This window comes from Lactuca virosa, chromosome 6 (assembly GCF_052849685.1).
Source record: "Lactuca virosa cultivar CGN04683 chromosome 6, Lactuca_virosa_CGN04683_v6, whole genome shotgun sequence".
NCBI lineage: Eukaryota > Viridiplantae > Streptophyta > Magnoliopsida > Asterales > Asteraceae > Lactuca > Lactuca virosa.
The window spans coordinates 2,461,522-2,486,590 of record NC_136431.1 but is presented as its reverse complement, the minus strand read 5'-3'; the positions used below and the strand labels follow the sequence as shown (position 1 = coordinate 2,486,590).

The window sequence follows — 25,069 nt, the reverse complement described above, 5'->3', positions numbered from 1 at the left end:
ACTTATCTTCAATGACGCTTAATGTTGAATGAAAAAAACCCAATATAATATATCTATAATGACGGGTTTTTTACGTGGATAAAACCCAATTTTATATTAGTGTTGTCCTATAATATGAGCGTTATCTTAAACATAAAGATAATTAGGGCGTTATCTTAAACATACAGATAACGGGTTGTATTTTTATAGTATTTTGTCCTAAGAATAAATTAAACTTTAAGGTATGTGGCTAATCTCATGTTAATTTTGATTAATTTGTTGCTAATTCATCTCTAATTTCATGAAACATAACATTTCATGAAAAAATATCCTTTTATGTGATATATCTGGAATAATTAACATTGTGAACAGTGTTGGAATATTTGTTGACTATTTTGCATGATTATAAAACTGTTTATGTATTTATAATTTATTTAACAAAATCAAATCATGTGACACCCACCTATATTTCCGAATTTTATATGACCGTTTAGAAAATAAATAGAGAGTTGATGAGAATGTCAAGGTCTAAGACTGTGTCAAAGCATATATAACTAAATTAGAGTACGTGATCCACATGGAAAGCTCGCATCTCAAGGGATAGAGAAAGGTTTGTCACCGGGTTAGATTTTTGTTTTGTTGGGTGTTATCAATCTTTGTTATTAATCAAGGTAATTTATTATAAAAACAAATCGGGGTCTATATATAAACTAATAAATAGACGACGACATAAATCTAGATTATAAAAAATATAATGATTACAGAAAACTTATAAAGTTTATAAAAGCATCATATTTATTTTAAAGCAAACTACATTAAAACCACTATCATTTTTCCACTTTAACTATTGCAAATAAAAATGTTCAACTAAAACCATCAGAGTTTAACAAATTATTTATGTCAAACATTATGATCTCCTATAACGAGAGAGTGGAAGAGAGGTTCATATATGTGTATGACCGATTCATGTAAAAATTATATGATATAATTTTAATTCCATTAATGAGTTAATTAGATAACCCTAAGTAAAAGCGTATAATTAAGGAAGGCAGAAAGCATATTTAACGCATAACCTACAAAACATATGCGATCTCCATCTTCAACCCCTCCCTCTACACCTTCCGACCACCATCGCATCCCAACACCATTACCAACCGCTACTTGCTTCCATTATAATCAGAACGCACAAGAACTTACACTTTTATATCTTTACATTTTTTGTTCTTTCCGACCCACCATCGACAACCATTACTTGAAGGATTTTAGTACTTTTATGTCAAATCAGTTTCGTTGTTCCATGGTTGTTTCCGGCTATGACAAAATTGTGCTTTATAGTATGTTGGTATATAGCTTGGTGCTTAAATTCAGAATTGTTAAAGAAAGCTTTGGGTTTGGGTCTTCAGTCGCGTATATGGATTCAAAATTTAGGTATGTGGATAGTGCACTACATATGTTTGATGAAATGCATCTTAGAGACAAATATATGTGTGGGGAAGGATCGACTATTTAATCCTTGGTCACGATGTTCTTCAAGCACCTTTCACATAACCTCCATCATTCGATGACTCTTGTAGTCTCTCTTGATTCAGGTTCTCTCCTTTGTCTATTCTGTCTTGTTTGATTTATGACATTGATTTTTCTTCTTTTTTTTTACAAGTCGCAGCATGTGCACAACTTCAGCATTAAGCATCTGCTAATCAAAATTTGGAGCATGTTTGACATGGGCAAGTTTATATTTTTATCTATTTATTAGGCATATACTTGATGTGTTGCTTAATGCATTACAGCTAAACCCCTTTAATAATAATAATTATCATGAAAACCCCATCAAATCATTCTTGCATAATTAATCACTCTATGTTTCGTTGATCAACAATAATGTATTTTTCACAGAAAAGTAAATAATGAAAACCTTGCACTTTCATATCTTACTTGAGAAAAAGTGTAACACTCGGTTCCAGGTTTGAATGTTTGGCAGGTGCGCATCGCGATTTAAGGCTAGTCGCAGCGCTATGGTTTAATGAATATTCCGTCGTGATAAAGATTATGCACGGCGCGGCGGAGTGGAAGAGAGAATCCCTAAGTTTTGGGCACCGGACACTATTTGAAGGCACTAACACCTAGGGTTTGCCTCATTTGGTAGCCTCAATCTCCAGAAACACTATCCCACCCTTAACCGTAGCCTTCATTGGAAGTTTGAGCCTTATTTTCCCTTTCCTTGAAGCTTGAAGGCGGTGAAGGTGTTCATTAGCGCAAGAACGTGTTGTATAAGTTTGGATCCAGCAAGCCATTCTCATCTATGTGTTGGGTTTTTATTCAAAAATTGTTTAAAAAGCATAAACAATGCAACGGAAGACTTAAGATTTGAACAAAATAAAACTATTTTTATTCCCACCAAACGATCATTTGCAAGACTTACAAAAATTAAAACAACCATAGAAAGAAAGGTGTTACAACCTTTGAAGACTTTGATTCTCATGGGAGATTGGAAGTTGATGAAGTGTGGCATGAAACTTCAAGGTAGAAGTTCTCTAGTGATATCTACCAACAATACATCAACTTGATAAGATGCTAGTCTTCTTGTTGTAATAAAAGAATCTCTTAATCTCTTAAGACAAAGAATCTAGTTTGCCTTAAAAGAGAGTATTCAATTATCATCTTCATATTTATGTTCTTAACACTTTAAGAGAAAAAAACTAAAGAGAATATGGAGATAGGAAGCCACAAATTCTGTGGTTTTCACTTAGTGAAAGAAGTGATAAAACTAGTTCTTTTAAGTACTTACTTTAAGCCTTTATGCCATGGGTTTTAGCACTTTAAGACCCATGCTTTATCAATTCAACTAGCCACACTTTCTAAGAGCATTGTGTGTTGAATAAATTAAGAAAAAGCAGCTGTTCTTTCTTCTTTATGGTCTCCTTGATTATGTTATAAAAAAAAGAAGCTAGTTTTTCTATAAAAACTCTTCTAATTTTTATAACTTATAAAATATATAAATCCATATAAGACAAAAAAACCATTTTGGTCTAAAAAGATGTACATGACATAATAAATCATATTTTATGATATATTATTATATATTTGATACTTAGCATTGAAAATTAATATGTCCATCAAAATAAATAATTTATAATTAATTACAAGATATATATATATATATATATATATATATATATATATATATATATATATATATATATATCAAGAATCTAATTCTTATAAATAATATCTTTGCATCAAGGTTTTGTTAGTGTTGCCCTTTAGGATCATATATTAACTATCAATATCATTCTATAATGACTCTTGGGCATTTAGATCTTTCAATCTCCCAGTTGCACAAGACTCATCATAGATTGATATAGACAGTGGTGAACGTCTAGCAACATTTCACTTCCCCCAGTAATATATGACTTAGTGCGATTCTGTCAACATTTAACTCCCAGAAGCTCCAAGCTTCAATTGATATATTAAGGTAAGTTTATCAATTATCCCTTTGTTACAGACATCCTATTGTACATGAGACTTGGATCACATCAATCTCATTTGGAGTTCAACTTTGGGTAACGTGCGTTAGATGTCTAACTCTCAACACATAAGAGGAAGAAATCCCATATTGACTACATAAGCCTCTTGCGTAGTTCACACCATACCTAAAAATGGATTTTATAACTACCTGGTTAAAGATCGACATTTGACCATATCAAAGCACAACACTCCCTACACTTAAGTCGCACTATGTATCTTATGTGTTAAGGATACAAAGATAGTACCTTTTAATCAAGTATCACTCATAACTGCGATCTATGAGATGATCTTGATGCGAGTCCATTCACTACTAGTTCACTGATAAGTACTTATGTAACTTGGTTACAACCACTTGCCTACCTTTATCTAGTGAGAGTCAACCAATCTAATTCATATTAGTCTTACTTCATAATTGCTCCCACAATTATAAGCGATTATGAAATCTTAGAATAATAAAATTATTCATTGATTAAACATATTCATATAGAACACAACAAGTATTAATGTGATGATCGTATCCCATTATATCAAAAACATTATGTTATGGTTGTTGTTATAGTTTTCCAATATCCAAATACTAAATCCAAATCAACATCCCATTTCTAGAATAATAAAGTCTTATGGCTGAAGTGTGACCACTCATACATAGCTTAAAAGGAAAGACTTTATTAATGGGTTTGACAAAATTCAATTTGTGTGAATTCCACGAATACTATCATCTCCATATTTGACATTACTCTAGGTACATTTAAATATTTTTGGAGTATATGATTGGTGTTATTTCATGAAATAGAGTCCCTTAGCTTGATTAAGTATACTCTCTAAGTCACAAAGATTTCTATGTGATCCTTGAATGGTTGAAATCAACACAGTTTTGCAATGAACTTATTCATCCAATCATATTTGACTTCAGCTTCTAAAGTAGTGTATTCTTATTTTATAGTAGATTGTATCATTATGTTTTGCTTGGACCTCATTCCAAATAAAATTACTCTTCATTCCATAATGAAGTCATAATCCAATTATAATTCATAATTATTTATATTTGTTCAGAAATCAGAATCATTTGTAGCTCTTTACATGAAGATTTTGATTCTAAACTAATTATCTCATATACATTCTCTTAGTTGTTCTGAAGAATTCTTAGAATGTCCTTATAGTCATCAAGTGACTTAACCATTTATTCAATTTGTATCACATGATATGACATGAATGATGGATTAATTTGCCAAACAAATAGAATACAAATCATTTCATCTTACTCAAACCTATGCGCTAGGTTCTTTTGAGATAGAATCAAAAAGATGTCATGTGACAATGTCAAGAATCCTCTAAAGGAATCTTGTATCTTGACCTCTTTCAAGATATTGTTAATTCATGCAAACGAGTTTTAAAACTTTCAACATTCACATTTATCTATATGTATGGATTTTACATTCCAAGAATGTATCTTGTTACTCCTAAGTCTTTAATTTTAGAAATATTTTCGGAGCCAAGGGCAAACGACCATGCATAGTAAGAATGTTATTTCAAAGGATTAAGTATGTCTCATTCTTAAAAGATTAGGAATATCACTGTTTTGGTCAGAAATTAGACAAGTACTAATCAACCAAATTGAATGAGAGGCTGTGATGTTCAGATTGTGTAATAGCAAATCGTAAAAGAAAGTGACACAATGGTTTACAAGGAAAGCCCTTGATCCTTGCTAGGATCTCCAACACAAAACCTTAGGAGGTGATAATGATCACATGCCTTGATGATTTTATTAATGTAAATTGATGTTTACAGAGAATATTTGAGTATGAACAAGTGGTTAATTTCGTAGAGTAAGCTTCTAGTAAAAGCAATGTGTTGTGTGCAGAATAGAAGTGTCAATTTATAGTCTAAACTAGCCAACAAGATGTCCGATATTTCTGGGATCCTCTATGACCAGCTTCACGAACGTTATTTGACCAAGTATTCCAGGTCTTTAGCATAGTTGATATTATTCTTCGTTGAGAATTGGTTTTCCCTTGACTACTTATGCACACGTATTAGTTATGGACAAAATATGACTGTTATAAATATTAATAAAAATAATAACGGTGCTAATCGGGATCCTGAGGTAGCTGAGGATCCTGAATATTTCGAGGATCCTTGCCTAACAATTGCCCCCAAGTTATTCCTGAAAATGTATGGTTAGTTTTTTAAATATTAAAGGAATAACTTAAAGCAAAAAGGAGAGTTTTAAAATTATTTCTCAATGGATAAGTCTTATCTATCTCGAGGTAACCGCGAAGCAGTCAAATCATCTTTCTTATCTCTTTCGCGCTATAAATAAGGGCTTCCGGTAACTCCTCTTTTTACTCTCCTAAGTCGTCATCTTCTCATTGTGAAGGTAATCCTTTTTCCTTTTATTTGTTCTTCTTTTGTTTCGGTTTTCCTTTTCATGGCTAAGAAAATTGGTCGCTCTCGTGCCGGCGTTGTTACTTCCTCCGAGAATGACTTTAGTGATAAGGAAATCTTAACCTATGACGAGGTTTGCTCCTTTGAGAATGAAGACATGGAATCGTTGAAAGCAATCGTAACTTTCCCTTCTGATGTGGTTTTTCGTCCTTTTAAGGCTATCGTTCAACATGATTTCACGTCTCCAACGTGGGTTTGTTTTCGTGAATACCCATTCACTCTAGGTTTAACTTATCCTTTTACTGGTATCATTCATGATTTCTTTCTATATACCCAAATCTCCTATATCCAAACTATGCCTGTGGTTTGGAGGATCCTCTTTTGGATTGATCGCCTGGATCAGTCCAAGAATATGGACATTGGATTACCTGAGCATTCTGAAATCTAAACAAAATGATGGTGCTTGGAAAGAAAAATATTTCTTCGTGAGACACGAATCGATTCCTGAGGGGGATTCCCTTCCAAAAACATGGATTAAAAAGGGTAGGAAATAAATTTAGATTCCAAGGATCCTAAAATTTACTTCCCTTATTTTGTTTGTTTTGATGCAGCGTTCACATTCGAGGAGCTTATTCCTATTGTTGGTGATTCTGAGGATAAGATTTCCAAATTTCTCACACTTCCTACACTTGAGAGGTCGTTCAAGCTTGAACATTCCTGTCTTCAAGAGGGTTCCTCTACTACTGCTTCTATGGTCACTGGTAATATTATTTTTCTTGGATATGTCTTTTAAAGGATCCTGATTTGAGAGGGATCTCTGGCAGGTTCTAAGACTACCGGGTCCAAGGCTCGCTTTCGCTTGGCAGATCTTGAAGACGATATCACCAGCGGTTCGATCAAGGTCAAGCAGGAGAAGGGTGCCATTCTTCCTCTTCCCAAGAGATCTCATATAGATATTATAGTTAAGGCTTCAGGATCCCGAAAACGAAAGAATTATGAGGCTGTAGACTTCATCCTAAAGAACCTCAGTATCGAGGATGCTCTCGGGAAGTTGTCCTCATTTTCCCAAGCTATAAGTATTCTGCGCATAGGCATTATTTACATTAATCTACCATACCTGTCCTTTTTCATGTTGATGTTTACGTTTCTTCCAGGTCTCCGCTCACGTTTCCCACGTTACCAACGACCTCAGGGTCCGTGTCAATAAATCTGAGTTTGTTCTAAAAGAGCAGGAGAAGACGTGGAGGGTTACCAATGAGTATCTTCTCCAGAGGGTGGAGTTGCTGAGCAAACAGAAAGTCGAAAAGGAGGAAGAGCATCTCGCGGATCTCGAGGAGGTGATCGCTGATGCAAAGACAAGCGCTGTGATAGCTATTCTGTAGGCAAAGATTAAGCTGGCTGAGGATCTGTAAAACGCAAGTTCCTGGGACGTGGACGGATGGCGCGAGGCTTTGGCCAAACTGATCGATAAGCCTACAATCGCCAATCATGATTCTGTGTTGTTGTTTACCGAAGGAGGGGGAAGAAGGACACGGCCGATGATGACCAGACCAAGGTCTAGGCCTGCTAAAAATTGGTTTAAATAGTTTTTCTTTTTGTTAGCGATGTAAGACAGTTAACCTTTTCGTTGGGTTGATATGCAACCCTTTTTATTTTGAATGATATGGTAGTATTTTCCTTTTATATCGCTCTCATGATTTTTCTACACGGTTGTTATGATATTAAAATTCTTAAATAATTAGGATCCTAGAAAGCCTAGTTCCTGCGAGTAATCCTGAAACATAATTTCTTTAGTAGTTCATTTCTGGCATATTTGAAATTTGGTAATTAGATGATTTTAGTTTAGGACCCTGGAAAGTTCATGATCCTTAAACTTTATCTGATGTTCTTTGAGAATAAGGATAGATGGAACCTGATTATCTTCAAGTTTTCTCTTATGCTTTGTAAGTCTTGAAATTTGCTGAGGATAAATCTCAGCTTAAGAGAGAACTTCGGTTCACTGCTGATAATGAGGCACTTTACCAATAAGGGTCGATGAGGATGCTTACCGTCAGAGATTCTTAAAGATGAGGATCTCAGATCACATATGGGAAATTTCTTCTTAGGATAAGTTTTTTAGATTGTAGACTTTGACAAAATTCTTGTGTAACACCGTAGGTTCAATGGATAACATGTTGATGTTATATACCGGGGAGGATCCCGACTTGTGATATAACTCATGGGAAAGATCTTTACTTATGATAACATGAAAATGTTATGATTCGAGTGTATTCTCTGGGGGAAATTCCCTACGTGTGATAACATGAAGATGTTATAGATCTTATGTAGTTTCTGGGGCAAGATCCCAATCTTTGATAACATGAAAATGTTATAAACCTTAAGTAATCACTGGGGTAGGATCCCGATTTTTGGATAACATGAAAATGTTATAAAACTTAAGCATCTTAACTTATGTTCAAAGATAAGAGGGTTGCCAAGCCACTGAATTGTGAAATGATCCCCTTACCCGTATCCTACAGTTAGATATCATGCGTTCAAGCAAGGTGTATAAACCTTAGTTCGTGTGAAAGAGGTAATTAGCTCTTTAAACCTTAGAGGGGATTAAGTACAATTAAGCATAGGAGAAATGATCAGTCTCTAGCTTGTGCATATGATAATTTAAAGATTACATTGTTAAATATAATGGAGTTTACCAAGTATTAAGGCGTTGAGATCTTCATGTGTCAAGATCCTTGTGCTTCAGGGTGTTCAACCTTGAGGATCCTGATGTTTCAGGATCTTCAATCTTGAGGATCCTTAACTGTACGTTGTTCTACATAGCAAACGTTAGCTAGGGGTGGGCGTTAGTCAAGCTAACGCCCCTCCGATTCTTAAGTTAGTAATGTATTCGAGGAGGAAACAAGTGACAACCAAAATTTTAAGGTAAAGAACATGTGTACCTTGGTTTTATTGTGGATAAGTCGAACCTAATTACATGTAGTATGCTTTGAGGTGTATAGCATTCCAGGATCTTGGCAGAACATCTCCTTCGAGTGTTGCTAGCCAATATGCTCTTTTTCCTGCTTTAGCATCTATAAGATATGATATTTCCCATTTAGGAGCTAATTTTCCTGCACTAGGATCCTTGGTGTTTTGGAATGTTTTCCTTAATACCAAGTCTCCTATTTGAAACCTTTTGACTCTTATGTTCCTATTGTAAGCCTTGGTGATTCTTTTTTGATGAGCAGCAATGCATATTTTGGCAAGATCCATAAGCTCGTCAATAGTGTCAAGATCATGTGCTATGATCCTATCGTTATTCTCTTGGTCTTGCAGCAAGTATCTTGCCGTCGGGATCACTACTTCAGTAGGGATTACTGCTTCTGTCCCAAACACCAAAGAATAGGGGGTTTGACCTGTGCCTACTTTGGAAGATGTCCTATCTGCCCACAAAACGAAAGGAAGCTCTTCTGCCCATCTTTCCTTCTTTTTATCCAGCCTTTTCTTCAAATTGTTTACTATGATTTTGTTGCTAGATTCCGCTATACCATTAGTTTGGGGATGAACAGGAGTGGAAATTATCATTTTGATTCCCCAGCTTGTGCAAAAGTCTCTTGTCCTTTTGCTTATAAATTGGGATCCATTGTCGCATATGATTTCAGCCGGGATCCCGAACCTGGTCAAGATATTACGTTTAATAAATGATACTACCTCTTTGTCTCTTACCTGAACGAAGGCTTTAACTTCGATCCATTTGGAGAAGTAATCAGTCATCACCAGCATGAAGACTTTTCCTCCTGGGGCCACTGGTAATTTTCCTACTATATCCATCCCCCATTTCGTGAATAGCCATGGGGAGATAATAGGATGTAGAGGTTCTGCCGGTTGATGTAGGATGTTGCTGTGTCTTTGGCGAGCATCACGGTTTTGAGCATGTAGAAAGGAATCTTTGTAAAACCCTATTAAGTGTATCAATCGAAATCACAATAATTGGTGCAGAATCCCAATCAAGTGATGAATGCAAAACAATTATATCGAATTAAGAGCACAGTTATCGAATCTTCAATGCACACTATTATTAATCAATAGTCGAGTACATAAGATCTCTTAGTCTCTCAGTTTTCTCTCTAAACTCAAAATAAGTCTATGGAATCACCAACCCTTTACACGGTTGTAACAATGATATATAAATACTTAGACCTAACTACAAAGGCCCAGGCCAAAGCTCAACCGAAATCCTTATTAAGCCCACCGAAATCACATGGTGATTTCGGTCCAAACACAACCAAAAACATGGTGTTTTCGGTCCAAGACCGAGAACTCTAAAAGCTATCAAAAGTAAAGTATAAACCATAAATTATTTCCTAACAATCTCCCCCTTGGTTTATAGTTTTTTTTCAATCTTCTTTTTGATCTTGACCTTCAACTTTTATCTTCAATTTCTTCACAACTTCAAGATGAAAATATGAATTTCTGTAAGAATAACTTCATCTTGAATAATTGGACTTCCTTTAAAATTTGACTTTGAATGCACATTGGGTACAAAGGCTACTTGTATAGGTTCTTGAAAATCAGCACTTTCAGCTTTGAAAAACTTCAAAGATAATTACAGAGAGACCGATTCTTCTGGATCACTTCAGCAAGTTCATAGATAACAACAAATTAATTGAGGAGGCTTTAATGCAATTCGACACGTAACTTCAAATACAGGTTCACCTTGCTTCTGGGGTTGAAATGGTTGTGTATTGAAAAATAATCTTCACTTCTTGTTCCTTCGAATGAATACTCTTTGTTGATCACAGATGCATCTTGAAAAGTAACCATGGCTAAAAAGTCCTCGTGGATCACATAATCATAAAGACCCTTCCCACCACATTTGTTCAAGGACCCAACTTTGGCTTAGATGGAGACTACTCGCAGTATATGTGTGAACACGAAGGAACGCACTGTGATTTTTTGAGTATCGGAGAACTACTCATGGCTAGTTTGATGTTAGCCCCATGCATATCCTCGATCAGAGATCTCAATACACTTTTTCAAGTTAGCAAGTTAACTTGGCCCTTTGCGAGACGTTCAACGGTTTCTGAATCTCAACTGAGTGTACCATTCTAGTGCCAGTGAGAGTTAATTAGGAAAAACTCACAAAACCATCATGTGACAAAAATATTTGAGGATATATTTCCACAGTTTAGCATGAAATGATGTCAAGGCCCTTTGGCGGGACATTCACCGATAATCGTGCCTTCCGAGGTGTATCGCCCTAGTGCCAATAACCGTTAATTCCTTACATGTAAAGAATATATTCGAGAATACATTTGAGTCTTCGCAGTTTTGCATGACAATGAGAATGTCAAGACCCTGGGCGGGATGTTCAGGGATATCTATTTCCCGGTTGGGTGAATCGCCTTGGTGCCATGACAGTTCTTAGGTAAACATAACTGACAAACCAATTTTGACAATCTGTAGAGTTTCAAACTTTCAATTCCTTAAATATGACAGTTCTTAGAAAGAAACTGCCTAACTGACAGATTGTACAATTTCATGCCTTTAATTCCTTGTGAAAGTAGTGTCAAGTATAATTCCGCCAATCCTTTCAAGATCTCTTCTCGCACAGAAAATTCCGACACAATCTCCTTGAGTCTCTTCCTTTTTGAAGTCGCGTTTTAAGACAAAAGCATATATTTAAGATAAAAATAAAAATAAAAATAAACTCAAATACAATATTTTTGGATTTTTTATTTTTCTGAAAAAGAAATAAAAACAGAAATAAAATAGACATATTTTTGGATTTTTTTTAATTTTATGATTTTTGTTTGGTTTTAATTCTCCCCCTAAATTTGTGTATAGAGGAGAAAGAAAGAAAAAAAATATGAACAAATTTAAATAAAACAAAAATAAAATACAAAATGTACAAAAAAAAAACTTTTAGTCTTCAAAATGAATCATTTTAAGAAAACTCACAAGCACATCAAAACGAGTTTTTCCAAAAGGTTTTTGTAAACAAATCGGCCACATTATTATTAGTGTGGATTTGTTCCAAATGAATAAGTTTACGCTCAAAACAGTCTCGTATAAAATGAACTTTAATATCGATGTGCTTGGTTTTAGAATGCTGAACTGGATTTTTAACAATTTGAATAGCAACATCATTATCACAGAAGATAGGAGTGTGAAGAAAATTCAAACCATAATCTTGCAGTTGATATTGCATCCAGATGACCTGAGAACAACAGGCAGATGCAGCAACATATTCAACATCAGTTGTTAAAGTGGACACATTTTGTTGTTTCTTGCACTGCCATGAGATCAGTCTGTCTCCCAAGAATTGACAACCAGTACTTGTAGATTTCCTGTGAATGTCACAACCTCCATAGTTGCTATCAGTAAAAGCATAAAGATCAAATTCACGATTTTTGGGATACCAGAGACCCAATTTATGTCTCCCTTTAACGCACCTAAAAATTTGTTTGACAACAATTAAATGAGAAAGTTTAGGATTAGCCCGATGGCGCGCGCATTGACAGACTACAAAAAGTATACCTGGTCTGCTAGCAGTCAGATACATCAGAGAACCAATCATAGATCGATACAGAGTTTGATCAACCAATTCCCCATCCGGATCTGATGTCAACAAAGGTCGTTCGGCCATGGGAGTAGAAGCAACTTTAACATTCTTGAACCCGAATTTCTCCAACATGTCATCAACATATTTGCCTTGATGCAGTAGAATGCCTGAAGAATCCTGACGCACTTGCAATCCTAAAAACATCGTCATTTCGCCTATAGAACTCATCTGAAACCTCATCTTCATGACCTTTTCAAAATCTTTGCATAATTCATCATTTGTTGAAACAAAAACAATATCATCCACGTAGATTTGGACAATAATAAGGTCATCCTTCACTCTTTTGATGAACAACGCCTGATCAATCGTGCCTCTTGTGTACCCATGAGTTAAAAGATGCTCTGTCAAAGTGGCATACCAAGCTCGAGGGGATTGGTGAAGACCATAAAGTGCCTTGTCTAGCTTGTACACATGATTTGTAAATTTTAAGTTGACAAAATCAGGAGGTTGATCAACGTAAATTTCCTCCTTTACTTCTCCGTACAAGAAGGCAGTCTTAACATCCATCTGGTATATAGTCAAACCCATGTAGGAGGCGTATGCAAAGAAGATACAAATTGCTTCCAATCGAGCCACGGGAGCATAAACCTATGTGTAATAAAGACCTTCTATCTTCTTGAAACCAAGAACAACCGAACGCGCCTTGTTTCGCACAATCACCCCGCTATCATCTTGATTATTGCGAAAAACCCATCTTGTGTCAAGGGACTTCTTTCCTTCAGGAAGTTCTACCACCTGCCAAACCTTCAGCTTCTCAAATTGATTCAGTTGTTCATGCATGACATCCACCCAACTTGGTTCATTAAGAGCCATCTGAACGTTCTTTGGCTCGATTTGGGATATGAAACATGAATATAGGCGTTCATTAACTTATCCACTTTGGTTTCTGGTTTTGACTCCATCTTTTAGGGAACCTATAACATTTCCGATGGGATGGTCGCGCTGAATTCTTGAAAAAATCTCATGATCTACCGCTTGAGAAGAGACTGGAAGATTCGTGATGTTCTCCACTCTGCCTGTAGCTGAATCACTTCTGTCCAATGATCGGAAGTCGTATGAAGTATTCGCCACATACTCATTAGGAATTCTCTCATGAAAGAGAAAATCCATAAAAGTAGAATCAAAAGTTTCTGCAGAGTTAGAGGTGACATTTTCAGTAGATGCGACATTTACTTCTAGAACCGGTGAATCGTCAGCCTTTTCCGGAGATTCAGCAGGTGTGTCGTCATTTGTTGGTTGGGAATCCTGAGAGCCATCATTCAAGCCTGAAGATTCATCCCGCAGTATCAAAGGCTTGATAGGTTCAACAATGATTACTTCTTCTTGATGATCCCTACTTGATCCACACGTGTTTGGACGGGGACCTGAAACATTATCAGAAAACACATAAAATGGTTTAAACAGTTCATCATAATCAAATAACCAATCAATGCCGACTCAAGAGTCTGTCTCGTTTTTTTCTAGCCAGCGGACATCAAAGGACTCCACGATCTGCTCGGTAGCCTTATTGTAGACCTGATAAGCAGTGCGTCCAGCATACCCGACGAAGTAGCAGTCGTCAGCCTTTGTGTTGAACTTTGGAGTGGCTTCGAGATGAAGAAGAGTGCATGGGAAACCAAAAGTGTGGAAATGAGAAACAGTTGGTTTGTGACAATAGAGCATTTCATACGGAGTCTTCATGTGATTTTTTTTGGTTAGAATTCGGTTTTGAACATAGCATGCTGTATAGATAGCCTTAGCCTAGAAGAACACCGGTAATTTAGAGTCACACAACATTGTTCTTGCAGCGTCAATCAGGGTTCTATTCCTTCTCTCAGCAACACCGTTTTGTTGAGGAGTGCGAGCAGCACTGTATTGGCGTTGTATCCCTTTTTCGGCACAGAAATGATCCATAATAGCATTCTTGAATACCGTCCCATTGTCACACCGGATGCCTTTTACCTTCTCATTGGTCTGATTCTCAATCAGGATGATGAACCTCTTGATGGGCTTTGCTATCTCACTCTTATTCTTCAAAAAGAATGCCCAGGTAAAACGTGAGTAATCATCTATTATTACCAGACAGTATGAGCTTTTGTTGATGCTAAGAACATTGACTGGTCCAAAGAGATCCATATGAAGCAATTGAAGAAGTGTGTCGATTGAGTTGACCAGCTTTGGCTTGTGCGGTTTTCGATGGCGCTTACCCTGTTCACAGGGCACACACTTCTCGAAGGTTACAATCTTTAATAGGCAACCCTCGAACAAGATCATTTTTGGCAAGAAGATTTAGATTCTTTGCATTTGCATGACCGAGGCGACGATGCCAGAGTATAGCATTATGTTCAGAAGTCTTTGAGAACAGGCAAGTAACGTTCTCCGGGATGTTGTTATTCATGTCAATGATGTAGGCGTTGTTTTGACATTCTGATCTCATCAAGATCTATTCTTCTGGTATGACGATACCAGGCTTTAGAATTAAGCACTCCTTCTTGGTGAAATGAGTTGAAAAGTCTCTATCGCAGATTTGAGAGACACTCGACAAATTATGTTTCAATTCAGGAATGAAGTTGACGTTTTCAAAGTTCAACACACCATTTGTGACGGTCCCCATTTAAATGATATTTCCTTTTTCTCCTCCCGCAAAATAGACATAACCACCTTTAATGTTTTGAATGTCATGAAGTTTGTTATATGTCTCCTGTCATGTGCCTGGTGAAGGGTTTTGAGCATCCTAACACTCCTATGGTGTACATGCAACCCTAGAAACCGTGGATCTATGTTTTACTATGAATACATGCAAATTTGTTTTTCCAAGGTTCATAACCTATCTAGCATGGCATGGGGAACTTTAAACATAAAAGCTAGATGAATTACATACCTTTCAATAGTGAGTTGATTCCTTGGAGTTTGAGAGCCAAGCACCAATAATGTGGATGACTCAAATGGAAATCACAAATCAGCACAAACTTTGGAAAAACTATGAGAGTGTATGTTTGCTTGTAGAAATCGGCCACCTTCTTACACACACACTTAGTAGTGCATTTCAAGCATCATAAGCCCCTTTATATAGTGTGGGGAATTAGGGTTACATCCATGTAAACCCTAATACCCATGATTCTTCCTTTCCAATGATCCATGGGTTAAAAGCTCCATGGACTATCCATGGACTCCCATGCATGCCAAGCCCATTCCAAATGAGTATTAGCCCACACTTATATAAATACAAGAGCCCATATTTAATTAGTCATCTTTTTGATCACCAAATTAATTCTAAATTAATTTATGATCAAATACTTAATTATATAATATGATTTCATATTAATATATTATAACTTATAATATATTAATAAATCATAAACATACAATTCTCAAAGGTTTAACCATACAATAGTTCGGGTGAAGTGCAACCCAAATGGACCATGCCGGGTCGGGTCAAGTATATATCAAATAAAGTTATGGACTTATACACCTTATCCAACAGTCTCCCACTTGGATAAGTCTAATAACTATATTTGCCTATATTACTTCAGGAACCAACCGACAATCATATCTCTTAAAACTCTGTTGAACTATGAAGAGCCATTTTAGATAAGTGATCATATTATCCTCTGTTCTCAAGATATCAGTCGGACAAATACATGGAACAACATCGTACTTATTCTCCAGCAGTTTGTTTCCCGATACTGATTTGTTTGACATAGAACTAAATTGAACACATCAAATAGGTTCTGACCGGGCCCGGTACATAGGTCAAAATAAAATCATCGAGGGTCCTAGATATCGCTTCTAATCCTCCAAGGACTAGAAGGAACAGATAAACTTCGACTCATATACTTGTTCCACTACTTGTTGAATTATACACAAAGACACGTTTTATAACATCAAGTTACTGATGCGTTTTCGTGCAATCAATGCACAATCAACTCATAGGTAACAACCCACATCTCTAGGTTTGAAGACTTATATGATATTACCGTCTCACGATCACTCGAGATAAATTCCATGAAGTGATGCAAGTGAGCGTGGGTTTATTCCAATACTCAGAACTTATGAGCACTCATGAATGTTGTAGCAACCATTACTATGGCTAAACACCCTTTGGATCTATGTGAAACAAGTAAACTAGAAAAACAATTCCTAAGTTCACATGCAACCTACTTTGGATCTATGTTTTAACTATTGAACATATAACTTTGAATTGCAAAACAAGAACCCTAAGGAGAGAGGCTATTTTCGAAATTGACCAACTAGGAAGCCTAGCACCACAATTGTAATGCCTCTAATGGAATCACACCCAAGAGCTAGCAAGAAGGAAATTTGTGAGCAGAGAGGCTAGGGTATGCAAAAATCGGCCAAGGGTTTCTTCAAGAGAAGGAGTGGCCGATTTTGAGAGCCAGGAGGCTCCTTATATAGCCGAGGGATCTACGGTTTAGGGAAAACCCTAATATTCCTTTGCTTGAGGCCTAAGCTTATCCAAAGGCCTTATCCAAGCCCCTTGGACGAAATCATTAGGGTTTCCCCTATAGATTTCGTCCACCTCCTTCCAAGGAGGTTCTGGAGCCTTCCACTCAACTATTTGATAATTGCAAATTAGTCCCTGCACTTTATAATTAATACAATTAACCCCAAAATTAATTCTAATTAATTTCTGGCTAACTATTAATTAAACCTTATGATTTCTAATTAATATATTAATCTTTTAACATATTAATAAATCATTTATATTAATTTACTAATATTATAATAAATCAATATCTCTCCTTTCATAATTTCCTTGTCCAGTTGCTAGGTTTGAGGGCAACCCAAAAGGACTGTGCTGCTCTCAATTCAAGTACATACCAATTATAGTTATGGGCTTAGACACCTAATCCAACACCTTAGTCATCTACAAGCGCAATTCATGACAGTCTTTGTCACACCCCAAAACCGGAACGGCGGAAACGTTCTGGGGTGGAGGACGTCATGTCAAGTATCACAACATATGCAGTATAGTAATCAAAGTACAACAACCATTGCATTAATAGTAATAATTTTACATAGGTTACATTTAACAACAACATCAAAAGTAGATATAGGAAATAACATAAGCTGCAGCTTGGTACTAGGCTGACTTCGCAAAAGCTCCCAGAGTGTACCTGCCTACTGATGACCTGAGAATACAAGTTATTTTGAAAGCGAGTATCAGCATTTTAATGCTGGTGAGTTCATAAGTATTTAATGACATTGGTATAAATACATGTTTTTCTTCAAATTAATCTCACTAGATGATGGTGATATGATTTTACAGAGTATTAGTATTTCTCCCAGAAAATCCTATATTTTCTAATAAAGGTAGTTTTCTACCAAAACTCAATTGTTTTATGTTTAAAGAGTATTTTCCCCTAAAGGTACTATCATTATCAAAATATAGTTTATACTTTAAGGAATATGTGAGAAGATCACAAGCAAAAGTAATAGGGAAAATACTATTTTACCTCAGCAGTAACGCTGTTGACTAAAAGTGAATAAAACATAAGACTCCAGGTGGTATCGAATGAACCATACGTCGGAGAGTCTAAAGGAATGAAGTATAGACTCCAGGCGGTATTAAGTGAACAATACGCCTCGGAGAGTCTAAGTGAATGAAATACAGACTCCAGGCGGTATTAAGTGAACAATACGCCTCGGAGAGTCTAAGGGAATGAAGTATAGACTCCAGGCGGTTGTAACTGAAAATACGCCTCTGAGAGTCTAAATGAATGAAATACAGACTCCAGGCGGTATTAAGTGAACAATACGCCTAAGAGAGTCTAAGGGAATGAAGTATAGACTCCAGGCGGTATTAAGTGAACAATACGCCTCGGAGAGTCTAAGTGAATGAAATACAGACTCCAGGCGGTATTAAGTGAACAATACGCCTCGGAGAGTCTAAGTTAACCTTTAATCCTAAGTAGGTCAGTTTAAAGGTTTAATATGAGGCCTAGTGTATAACTAGGAAAATATATTATGATGGTTTCATATGTAGAAAATACCGTGATAATACTTATTACCTTAAAGCCATGAATTATAAGGTAAATATAAAGATACTCGTAACCATACTGATTGACGGATGTAAACACGACGACCTGCTGGCGTCGAAATGAATGTGACATTTGTCACCCCTTGGCTTGGTCGGCCGGGACTGTAGCTAGCAGTCAGGATGTGGGATGGTCTGTCCCGTATAGATCTATACACACTATGCCCGCTCTCCCTCCAGGAGACTCTGGTTACCACACGACAACGGTGAAATCCCCGTCATGAGGATGTATCTCGTGTTTTGATTTCTATATACCTTTCTTTTTACTATAATTACAAGTTCTTAGAATATAGATATAACTAAGTTCTCCTTCATGAAAGTTATGGTTGGTTTCTAAACTATACCTATTATAGTTTACTCGAGAGGTTATCTAGATGCCTTTGCTACCCAAAGGTGTTGAACTGGAATAAGAGTATTAACATCTAACCAGATATACATAATATATAACTAGGACTTCAACGACACTCGGACAAATAACCGGATGCTCTAAGTCCACAACCAAACAAGGAACAAGAAATAAAGCGGGTTATCAGTCCTAAGTCCTTCAAACCCTACTTATATAACTATATCTATATAGACATGAATCTATCAAGAATATAAGTTTAAAAGACTTTGATAAAATCTTGGTAATTTAAAAGAGACTTTGGTACTTTTAAAAGAGATTTGAAAACAAAATATGAAAACTTTTAGCTTGGATAAAACAGTTTAACATGCAGAAATCTTTTTGCTATACAGTTATTAATCACATGTGGTTGATATAATAACTTTATAGTTCAACTTGTATTCCCCCCCATAAAAGCATTTAAAATCATTTAAAAAGGTTGATTAAGGGGTATGAACTCACCTGAAGTGGGTGATTCGGATGAACGGGTGGTATAGGATGCTAAGTGTCAAGTGAGGACTTGAACACACACACGGATCCTATTGAGCATGCAATGATACATTTATGTATCTAACTAGTCATTAAATAACTAATTAAGCAAGTAAAGACACTCAAATACATGAAACCACTTTGTTTCAAGTGCTAGGAGTGCTAAGGGTTGCATCTTAAGAGAGTATGGCCTCACATTGGAGTTTACTCCTAATATGGTAGCACTATATGGGTTTACGGTTCTGGGACCATTTCCCCTATGAGTTTACGGCCGTAAACTCATGGCAATGGTGCCATGGTCCTACACCACACAAGGAAGTAAGCTAGACTCGAATCCAAGGCTTAGGAAGTGACTAGGGCCTGAAATGGCCCTTCTTTGGAGTTTACGGTCCTTGGACCACTCCTTGGGAGTTTACGGTCGTAAACACATGTGTTTACGGTCGTAAACCCATGAGTTTACGGCCGTAAACTCATGGTTACCCAACCATTTCGTGTTTTGGTGTTTCTAGCTCATGCATGCAAGGTTCTAGTCCTTTATACAAGCCATAGAAGGTGTTAGGGGCACCTAAACCCCACTTGAAGGTGTTTACGGTCTAAGGAGATCTCCTTGAACCGTAAACACATATGTTCTTGGGGATTTTGATGTTCTTCAAGGGTTTAACATGTATTCTAAGCAAACAACTAGTTAGGAGGAGTGTACTTACTTATAGGAAACTTGTAGGAGTGTTTAAGGGCCAAGAACACTAGTGTGTGTTCTTGGTGTTTTGAAGAACACTTGGAAATCTAAGAAAAGAGGAGATTTCCATGGATGAAATCGAGTATAAACACTAGATAAAGTGTTATATGAACAAATCAAGGAAGGAAACACTTACATTTTTGAAGGATTTGGAAGATGATCCTATGATAGTTGAGAGAAAACTTGGGTGTTCTTGAACTAGGAAGTGGGAAAGTGAGCCAAAAATGACTAAGTGTCATATTTATACTCTTTAGAGTTTACAGCCGTAAACTCCATGTTTGGGGCCGTAAACTCCAAAATCTTGGAGTTTTGAGACTTACGTGATGCATGGTAACCTCTAAAGTATACTTCCTTTTATTTGTTCGCTTGACGAGTATAAAATAAAAACACCCAACGGACTGAAAATCGGCCAAAAACATACTAAAATGAATTTGGATTTAATTTGAAGTGCTTGACTGCGGAGTTTATACAAATGAAAATTTCGGGTTGTCACATCATCCCCCCGTTAGAGGGAATTTCGTCCCGAAATTAAAGTTCAAGCACACGCATAGATACAATTTAGCGAGGCAAAAAGAGGAGGATACTTTAGCTTCATCAGATCCTCTCGCTCCCAAGTGAAATCAGGTCTTCGCTTGGCGTTCCAGCGAACCTCCACTGTCGGGATACGGCTTTGCTTTGTTCGCTTGACCTCTCGGTCCATGATCTCTACAGGTTCCTACATGAAGTTGGGGCTCTCAATGATTTCGATCTCGACGAGTGGGATTACAAGAGTCACGTCGGACAAACACTTTTTCAAGTTGAGACGTGGGATAGATTCGGATGGAAATTATGGAATCCCTAAAGTAGTCGAGGTCTGACGGAGGTTGGACCAATTCTTATCAAGAATCCCTGATGGTCCTAAGTTCTTGGGAAGATAGAATGTTTCAGTACTTGGAACATAATGTACTTCCATGGTTAGATCATCACTTGGCGTGATTTCCATTCTGAAGTTCCACAAGTTCTCTCTTACTGGAGTGCAGTCTTCCGGGTTGGTTCTTAGAAGGCTCAGGTCGTCTTCGGATTCGTATTTCCTACTGATGGTTTTCGGAGGTTTTCTGGATCATTGGAGGTATTGGCTATATACTAGCATCTATTGGTTACGTGGCATCTATCTCGACCCTGTGCAAAATGGACCTGCACTTCTGACTCTCGAGGTGTTTCTAACAGAAACTCTTAAAGTCAGTGAGATAGAGGGTTTTATCAGACGATGTTTAGAAAATTTCAACTTTTGTCACCGTCTAATAGATGCTTTCACAGTATGATTCCTAATTGGAAAGAATTATTCTCTTACTCGCTTTGCTGTTTCATGGATAGCAGCCTCTGATCAGGGCTAACTTCGTCCTAAGAGATTTTCCAAAGCGCTTAACTAATTCAGGAGGTGGTTCTACTATCTCTTTCGGGATAGTATTCTTTGGAACACCTAGTAGTCTAACAAATCTCTAAGACTTGCACCATTCTCCATCGCGTCTGCTCCCTCCAGTTTGTAGGAAGCGCGTGTTCTTGTATAACCCACCGACTAACACCTGGACTGGTGTCGAGTTTATAATCTCTTTATGATCTGGGTTATAAAGCTTAACGCAACTTACCAACTACTTTATTCAAGTACTCTTGGTTGCGGAGGTAGTCATGTGGTTCTTAGCATCTTAGTATTAACTTTGGAGAATGCACTCTATCGTCTATAGGGTGACGGTGACTTTTCTCGCATTAGGAGGCATTGGGTTCTAGGCACTACTCGTCTGTATCTGGGTGGACGAAGTGCCTGAGTAGTGCGAGTATCCCTTGCAACTACTCTTCCGGTGTTACTAAGTTTCTCTATCTAGATTAAATCTAGATAGAAATGGATTCTGCTACCCAGAACCTCTAATTTCTTCATCAATTCTTCTCAGAGTTTAACCTGTCACAGCTTTTCAGGTTTCTTGGCCCACTACTGAGATGCTTAATTTGTGGGATTTGGCGTGAATGGATGGTTGTAGTCAATGTTTTTGACTCTTATGACTTGAGTTACTTTTCCTAACTGAGGGTGTTAGCTACTATGTTGGCTTAACCGGGATGACAACAACTTTCGAATTTGTGGTCATTTTAGTAGTTCAACCAACAGTGGTTCTCTTGACTCTAGCTCATTTTCTATGGGATAGGATGAAGGGTCTTATTATAAGGTTCGTGGTAGACCTCATACTCGGCTCAATCACTATTACTCCGTGTATGCAAGTCGTATATAATTGAGATTGACGTGATGTTCAGATGTGTGGCCCCACCCCAAACCCACAACAATACAAGGAACATGGAGTAGGGAGGAAGCACCCATCTTAAATCTTATCGATCTAAATCATATACCACTCTAATGCATATACTCAGTAGTAGTAAGTTAATCCCATGAGTTCTTTCTCTTGGTTCACGAACCTGGTTGTGCGGTGTTAATGGTCTTTCTGGGGGCTCCACTGAGTAGGCCTCGGGTGGTTATTGTCTTCCGGAATATCTGCAGTGCCTTTCGTTTCTGGTTTTAAAGTCTAACGGGGTTGGTTAACAGCACGCGGTACCCCTCTCCTAGGTACTTCTAAAGGTTGGACGAGAGATACGACTAATGGTTCGCATTAGGTTTTCCTTATTAGGTTCGAAAGAACCTTTATTCGATGCACAGGATACGGTGAAAGTTCTTTTTACACAGCACTAGGAATTCTTGCATGGTTGAACTAAGTCAAGCCATGGCTAACGGTAGTGTCGAAATTTACAACCACCGACATGATATGGAATGAAGATCGACAGGACCGTGTGCTGAACAGGGCACACAAGTTCTTAGCGTCTCGGGTTTCGTCCAGGGTATCACTATCGTGGATACTTGGACCGACATGGTTGACGCTGAACTCTAAGGGTCCTGATGTTTCGGAATAATGTACTTTTCATGAATGGGTTTCTCACAAGGCCTCTCTATAACCGCCTACTATACACTAGTCATGTATAATTAAGATTAAAAAAAAGACTGTTGACTGAGCGACCCCACCCTAAATCCACAACCAAACAAGGAACATGAAATAAGGCAGCATCACTCACTCGTGGTCTATCAATCCCAATTATACATGGCCTTAACGCATATGCTAAGCCATCATAGCTTTACCTGATGGGTTTTTAAGTGTTACCACAGTGCTGCGACTTTCGCCTTAACGAGGGAGTAGTTACAATTAGAATGGATTATTTTAAGTTTTCGATTAGCTACTTAAGGTTTGAGAAACGTACCAAAATTCTACCGAGTTCTTGATGTTCCCCTAGGCATTAGGGTTAAACTCCTCTTGCATCTTTGTCATTTCCTTCCGTTGGGCAGTCCCTCTTAAAGTGCCCAATTTCACCACATAGGTGGCATACTGGACTGGTCCCAACATTGGTGGTTGATGTAATGAACTCAACCGGGGTCCTGCAGTTGCGAGCGGTATGCCCCTTCATGTTGCACCTAACACAAAAGAGTTCTCGACAGGTACCATGATGATGGTAGTTACATTTGTTGCAGCGGGGGAGGTTTCCTAGGTATGGTTTTCTTGGTGTTGAGGCAGAAAGGTTGACAGAGGCATTGACCACTTCAGCTCGTTGCCCTTTGGAAGGTCCTTGAGTCGAGGTACTTCCCTCCTCGTTCTCAGACTTTCTTTTCAGTGGATTAGGTTTGAGTTCTTGGGTGGCTGTGCACACGGGTGTTGGTTGCTGCTGTCCATTGTTATAATCGGGATTCCCGATAGGGCTCCTGCTAACATTGGCGTTGTTAGCATTCAGGTGAGCCATGACAGCTGCTAGGGCTGCGGAAACTGCAGCTTAGAACGTAGCTTCATCGATTTGAAAAATCGGTGTCTTACCAGCGGGTTGGTTACGTTTCTTTGGAGGCATGGTTTTTCCTACACGAAAAGGAACACAAGCTGATGAGAAACGATGGTTAACCCTAGACGTATCTTTCTTTACTATGATAGGCATAAAATTTTCCCGCGCCTTGATTTATGGTTATCTGAGCGTCGACCTACATCCCTATGATGCAGTCTGGGTAACAGGGTAGGAGTAAGTGTATCGGAAAGCCATAAAATGGGTGTCGTTCCTACTAAGTTATCTTTATATTGGAGAGGTTCACTCTCCGGCTTTGAAAAGATTTGAAAGAGCTTCGGAACGATGATTACACAAGAAAAAGACATGAAAGTTTATGGCTAAACACTCTCAATCGAGGTTTTGGGTTCCGATCTAATTATATTAATCGCGACGGGAAAGATGAATTTGCCTAACACATAGTGTGAGCAGTGTAATCACTAGCTCACTAAATGGTATTATTTTATGGGTTATTAGCATGACGTTAAGGAGGTAGAAACACTTCTCGGGCTCCATGCATTGGCTCCCTCTGTCCACCTCTTATTCCTGACTGGAACAAGCGTTGGTTTCCTTCGGGTATCTATATAGGGTTCTCCGCTCTCGTAGACATATTAAATTTCTGCTCCGCCTTACTTCCGATTCTGACTCTGAGTGTCATCACTTCATAATGGATGACTGGAATCTCGGAAGTTCAGGCAAATTTCCCACCGATGTCCCTAAAAGGTATAGGCGTATGGTGATTTCAATAGTCTCATCACTGATCGTTTATTTCCTAATTGGAAATCTTCTCAATGAACCTCTTCTGGGTCTGTATCGACTTTTCTGCCGATTACTGGAATGGATAAGGCTTCCTTACAGGGGTTTGCGCGAGAATGGAAATGTCTAAAGAATCTTAAGAAATTATTAAAATATTTCACTGGGTGACCTATATCGAGTCCTGCTGCAATTACATAGTGTACACAAATCATATATAACTTAGATCTGATAGGCCTTCAAATATGTGATACTACCCTATATCCACATCCAAACAAGGAAAAGGAAGTAGAGCGAAACCACACA

At 37.6% G+C, this 25,069-nt stretch overlaps 1 long non-coding RNA gene across 1 annotated transcript; it reads left to right on the top strand.

Moving 5' to 3' along the window:
* The first annotated feature begins 914 nt into the window (after positions 1-914).
* LOC145121021 (uncharacterized) lies at positions 915-2,378 on the top strand. The gene is made up of 2 exons (XR_013714460.1): positions 915-1,568; positions 1,637-2,378. It is a non-coding gene; the product is annotated as an uncharacterized LOC145121021 (long non-coding RNA).
* The last annotated feature ends 22,691 nt before the right edge of the window (positions 2,379-25,069 follow it).